Here is a 6,000-nt window from a genome sequence, read left to right as displayed (position 1 = left end):
GGGGCCCGGGGTTCCAGTGAGTGACCTGGGAAGCAGATCACAAGGGCTGGTTTGGGACTCAAGAGCCCACAGGTTGTGGATACCAAGGCTCGTGGGAGCTGGACCCAGACAGAGCTGGGCCACCCCTCACCCAGCTGCACCCAGCTCTGCCCCAGAGCCCAGCCTCCTCCACCTGAGCTTGGAGTAGGAGGAGGAGGAGGAGGAGGAGGAGGAGAAGGAGGAGGAGGAGGAGGAGGAAGAGGGGACAAGAAGAACGGAGAGAAGGAGAAAGAAAAGGAGAGGGGAGGGGGGAGTGGAGGAGGAGGCAAGGGGCCAGCACCACCCTAATGAAGCCATCTTGCCCCCATAATAAAGACCTCATGTACCCTCAGTGACACTTAGCAAATCCGGGCACAAATGAATAACCCAAGTCCAATTGAATTAACCTTCCAGTGATCAGCACAGCTAAACGAATTATCCCGAGGCCCCAACGAGATTAAAAGGCCGGGCCGCAGACTGGGATCTTTGGGCGGGCAGGTTCATTGGGCTTAACGAGTTTAAATCAGAGCCCTGCATTCCCTTCCCTGGCGCTGGGCCGCTCCCATCCGGGGGTGCAGCCTTTCTTTCAGCAGCCACAGGCCCTGAGGACCAACAGGGAAACCAGACACAGGGCTGGGAACCAGTGGTGACCATGGGAGATGACACAGGTGAGGATGGCACAGGGTCGGGGTCAGGAGCACCCTCGGTCCTGCTCACTAGGCCCAGGTGGACCCAGAAGAAAACTCTGCAAGACCCTGCTGCAGAAAAGGCCCCTCGGTGAGTGACACAGCAGTCCCAGGCTGTGACCAGCATGGAGATGCCCCGCCACACTACAGAGGGACAAAGAACACTTGGGGCTGGGGTTCTGGCAGCTCAGAGCACGAAGAAGCTGCAGCCTCCCCTCCTCCCACCAGCAAAAAGGCCCTGCTCTGTGGAGAAGCAGCAGCGGAAGTGAGGGAGGCACAAACACGCAAGGCCAGCGCCTGAGTGAGGGCCCGGGACACTCAGGCACCACCGCCCAGGCTCAGCAGATGCGCCACCCTGGCTCTCCACGAAGGAAGGGAGGACTCTGGAAGCAGTGCCCACTGGATCTGTGTTCTGGAGCAAGCGTGCAATGGTCCCTGGATGGACGTCCACCTAGAGCTGATCTGCGCACCCTGGAGGGCTCCCAGGAGGCAGCAGGACCTGAAGCTCACAGAGCAGGAGGACCTCGAGGTGTACCTGGAAGCTCCTGGCAGATCTGATAGAGGCCTTCAAGATGCCTCCACATGCAAGAGTCAGGCAGAGGTGAGGGGACAGCCACGCTGCTATTAGAGTCATAAGTGTGTGACCTGATGAAGACACCGTGGGGTGAGGCTTGGGGTCCCAGCTGACTTTCTGGTGCTCCCTTAGGAAGTCTGGCCGGCAGCACCCTGGAGATGCTGTGCAAATTGACCCCACAGCCTCCTTCTCAGGAACCACTGACAATAAGGCAGGGTGGGGAGAAGGTCCTTGAGAGTGTCAACTGATAACCCGGCTGCATTTGATAAGGGACAGCAGGAGACAATAGCCATTAATTCCCAAGGGAGTCCGTGGCCTGCCCGCCAGGCCCGAGAGACAGGATGATAGATGGTGGCAGGCTGAGGGTCACCAGCATATAAAGAGAGACCATAACGGTAGGGAGACGGCACAGCCACCAGCCAGCAGACTGAGGGACACTGAACCTGGCAAGGTACTGTGGATGAGTAGGGACATCTCTACCTTGTCCCTGAGCATGAGAGGCCATTGCCTACCTGGGACAAAAGACCAGAGGGAAACAAAAGCATAACACACAGCTCAAGTAGGACCTGATGGTGCTGGCCTGTAATGCCAGCACTCTGGAAGGCTGAGGCAGGGAGATCTCATGTTGGGATTCCAGCCCAGACAACTTAGCAATTTAGTGAGACCTTGTCTGTAAAGAAAAAATGAAAAGGGCTGGGAATGGAGTTCACTGTGAAGACCATGGGTTTAATCCCCAGTATCACAAAAAACTATTTTAAAAAAAGCATCAAAACATGTTGGGATGAGCACAGACTGAGACCCAGGGCTTGGGTCCTCCTGCACCTTGTCACAGGCCCAGCTGCACAAAACACAAGTCCATCGGACGGAGGCCAAAGGATGGAACCAAGAAAAGGGCAGGACAGAAAAGGTAGGGGATGCTGACTACAGAGAGGGCTATGAGGGAATTCGGGGTGACAAGGTCGGCCCACCTTTTAACCCCAAAGGGCACCTTGTACTGCATGTAAGTTATGCCTCCCCCAAAAGCAAGCCCCAACCCAGAGCCCCCCTACTCAAAGAAGGATCTCAAAGTCTATAGCCTGGGAGAGGTAGGCTCTGTCCTTGGGGGATTGCAATCTTGGGGGTGAGCAGCATACACGCAGGGCACACATGACAGACAGTCCTCAGCACTGCCCCAACACCTCAGAGTCCTCCAAAAACCCTGGAGAGACTGCCAGGTTGTGAGTAGCTGAGGAAGCCTACCTCTTTCTGGGAAGCTGGTAGGTTTGCAGCCCAAAGACAGGGAGATAGAAACCTGCAGGCCTGATCTTGTTCCGCTTTTCTCTAGAGCTGCCAGGAGAGTCCAAGTGAATCCGATCCCTCATAACAGCAACTGTGGACCACTCAGCTTCCAGCACCACACATGCTGTGTTTTCATCGTGGACTTCTCTGTCTCTGCTTGTATTCCCTGATGTGAAGGTTCACGCCACTGTCCCCATTTATAACCCTATCCCCTGAGTGTACCCGACACGGCCAGGCCACTGTGGACTGGGTCTGCGTCCCCTGCACACTGCACAGCCTCCGGATCAGCAGTCACCTTCTACCGAAAATCCAGACACCAAGGCCTACAAAGGACAGAGTGCTTTGTCACTGGGTTACAGTGGGGAGTGAGACAGAGACACAGGTGGAGACAGATGAAGCATTGAGCTAGACTCCTGGGGAACACACAGAATTTCCTGATGGGATGACTGGGCCGGTGTGGCCTGAGGAAAGGAGCCAGCAAAGGGGTCCCTGGGTTCCTTACCCCACGCATGCCAGCCCTGACCCGTCCTGGCTCAGCTTCCCCCAGCGTTCTGCGGCCTCTGCTGCCTCCCAGAGGCGCCGTCCGGTAATGCAGGCTCTCTGCCCGCTTCCGTGAGGCTGTGTCTTGCGGCGCCCTCATCCGACCTCAGCCCCGCCCAGATCCAGCTCAGCCTTGTCCCAGGGCTCTCTTGGCGTTTGTAAGTGCATTCCCACACTCCCTGGCTACCCTTTCATTTCTTTACTGATTATAAAAAATACTAAGTATAAAAATTCAGTTGGAGCCAGGTGTGTGCAGCACATGCCTGTAATCCCAGCACCTAAGGGAGACTGAGGCAGGAAAATCTCAAGCGCAAGTCCTGCCTGGGCAACTTAGCAAGATACTACCTCCAAATTAAATATAAATAAATGAAATATAGAAAAGAGCCGGAATGTAGCTCAGTGGTGGAGCATCCCTGGGTCCATCGAATAGTACGCACACGTGTGGACATGGAAGTCTCACCTAATTGTACCCCAACACACCCAGTGACCCTACAACACAGAGTCACTGCCTTGTCCCCAGACAGGGAGCCGGATCACTCTAGGGCTTCTGTTTTTCTAGGCACATCTCATCCTTCTTCGTATCTGTTTTCTAAGGGGAGTGTTTTCTGCTTCCCACTCCCTTTGAAATGACTGCCTGTCCTGTTTGCTGGCAGTGGGTTTCTCCTGTTTTACCCAATGCTGGGTGGACCCACAGCAGTTTGCTCATCACCTGTCTGACCTCCACCGAGAGTTAGTGGACATAAGGTGACCCCAGACCACCCTGCAGTAGACAGTGCTTATCAAGAAGATGACCAAACAAGTATTTCTCTTCAGATGGATGAGAGAGTGGATGAGTGGATGGGTAGATGGATGGGTGGATGGATGGATGAATGGACAGGTAGGTGTTTAAAGGAATGAGCAAGTAGGTGGGTGGGTGGTGGTGAGTGGATGGATGATTGGATGGGCAGACAGGAAAGGGTGAGTAGGAGGGTAGATGGATGGATGGAAAAATGGGCAAGTGGTGGTGAGTAAATGAGTGCTGAGTGGTTGGGTTGGAGAGTAGGGATTGGATGGGGTGGATGGATGGATGGGGAAGTGGACGGATGAGTGGATGAATGAGTTGGTGGGTGGATGGGTGGGTGGGTGTTGGATGAATGGACAGATGAATGGATGAATGGATTGGTGATGGGGGAGTGAATGGATAGGTGGGTAGGTGGATGAATGGATGGATGGATGCATGCATGCATGCATGGGTCAGGTGGATGGTGGCTGTGTGGATGAATGGGTAGGTAAATAAATGAGTGGATGGGTAGGTGGATGGGAGGGTAGGTTGGTGACTTCTCCCTTTCAGAGGAAATCCCGTGATGACATGCAGGCACACATGATAGGAATTACATGTGTGTACCCAACGGTGAGGACATCTGAATAGGGTGCTGGTGGTATATAAAATGGAAGGAGGCTTACACTGCACCATGTTCTGGGACATTGTGTGTTAGGAACCAATTAACTCCTCTAACAATAACAGTATCTACTATGTCTATCTGAATGCCCTCTGAGACCCTTGTGACACAGGCTTGCTCCCTAGGGTGCAGTTATTGGAAGTGGTGAGATGGGGCCCAGCAGAAAGAAGGGCTGTGGGTCACTGGGGTCCTGTCCTCCAAGATTAGGGGACCCCACTCCCCTCAACTTTCTCTTTTGGTCCTTGATTTTTGAGCTGAATGTTTTCACTCACATGTGCTGCCACCATGAGGTGCTGCTCCTGTGACTCTCTCCAGGCCAGGGCTCCCACCACCTCCCCTCTGGAAAGCACCATGGTCAGAAAGCCCCATGCTAAGCTCAGTCGGCCTCCAGGGTCTGTGCTTCTAGGGCCTCTGACCCAGCCCAGAGGCTGGGTCTGTGGGAAGGTACCCCATGAGGTGGGAACGTTGGACTGTGTCTTCCTCCACGGCCCCCTTCCACTCAGTGCCCAGTTTCTACAAGCAGAGAGAGGCACTGGACAGTGTGACAGCCAGCCAACATGGAGACTCAGAGGCCACCTGGCCGATACACTCCTTTTACAGATGACACAAGGGAAGCTGAAGAGGAAAAGGGAATTGTCCCAGGGAGCCAGCAAGTTAGAGGCAGCACTGGGTTCCCAGGGTCCCTGCCCTGAGCCAAGGGGACGTGACCCCACAGCTCACTGGACACGCGTCCTCTCCTTGAAGAGAAGAGCAACAGCAGTAACGGGCCTCCATTTACTGATGGACTCTGGTGTATGGCCTGACGCTGGCAACCAGGCGACTTCTTTGCCAGGGGAAATAACTTCTTAAAACATTGAAATAAAAGCCTTCGAAAATTGTACATGGATTAAGGTTTCATTTCTTCCAGAACTAAACAAACAGTGCTCGATGTGAGATGGTAGGTTTCAATATTTGTAAGGAGGACAGAACGCTTCGCTGTAGGAACAAGAAGATTGTAATACTGGAGCTTAGCTGGTTCCGCAGGAAACAATACAAACGGGCTAAACTCTCCAGGCTGCTCCACGACGGGGCTGGGCCCAACAAGTCCTCGTGTTTACTGTGCAGTGTCACCTAAAATACTGTAGTCGGCATAAAATCGCAAAGATCAGGGCACCCATCTCTGCAGGAATCCGAACCTCTCCTTGCAGCCCTGACCTGAGCATCTCGGAAATGCCCTGGATAGAGGACTTTTTCCTTCCCAGATGAACCTCTCCCTGGAGCTTTCTTATAAACTGAATTTTAATAGTGCTTATTAATTTCCCTCGGGAAAAATGTAGATTTCATGTCGACAACTCAGGGTTTTGTTTCTGTAATAAAATACATATAATTTTAAATTGGTTGCTTTTAATCCTCTATCTTCTAAAAGCCTTGGCTACAAACACACCCCATCTATTCCATTCCACAACTGGAACTATCATAGTTTGAA

General features: G+C 53.2%; 1 long non-coding RNA gene across 2 annotated transcripts; it reads left to right on the top strand.

Annotated features, from left to right (window-relative positions):
* Positions 1–548: 548 nt before the first annotated feature.
* Positions 549–3,479, top strand: LOC134472360 (uncharacterized). 2 transcript variants are annotated; one of them, XR_010042169.1, is made up of 2 exons: positions 549–1,305; positions 2,603–3,479. It is a non-coding gene; the product is annotated as an uncharacterized LOC134472360 (long non-coding RNA). The 2 variants fall into 2 exon arrangements; XR_010042168.1 differs by having other exon boundaries at positions 549–2,185.
* The last annotated feature ends 2,521 nt before the right edge of the window (positions 3,480–6,000 follow it).

The sequence above is a fragment of the Cavia porcellus genome, unplaced genomic scaffold, assembly GCF_034190915.1.
Source record: "Cavia porcellus strain 051 isolate PalLab524CR breed Dunkin Hartley unplaced genomic scaffold, mCavPor4.1 scaffold_23, whole genome shotgun sequence".
Classification (NCBI taxonomy): Eukaryota; Metazoa; Chordata; class Mammalia; order Rodentia; family Caviidae; genus Cavia; species Cavia porcellus.
The sequence above is the reverse complement of the archived record's forward strand: the minus strand, read 5'-3'. Positions and strand labels throughout refer to the sequence as shown.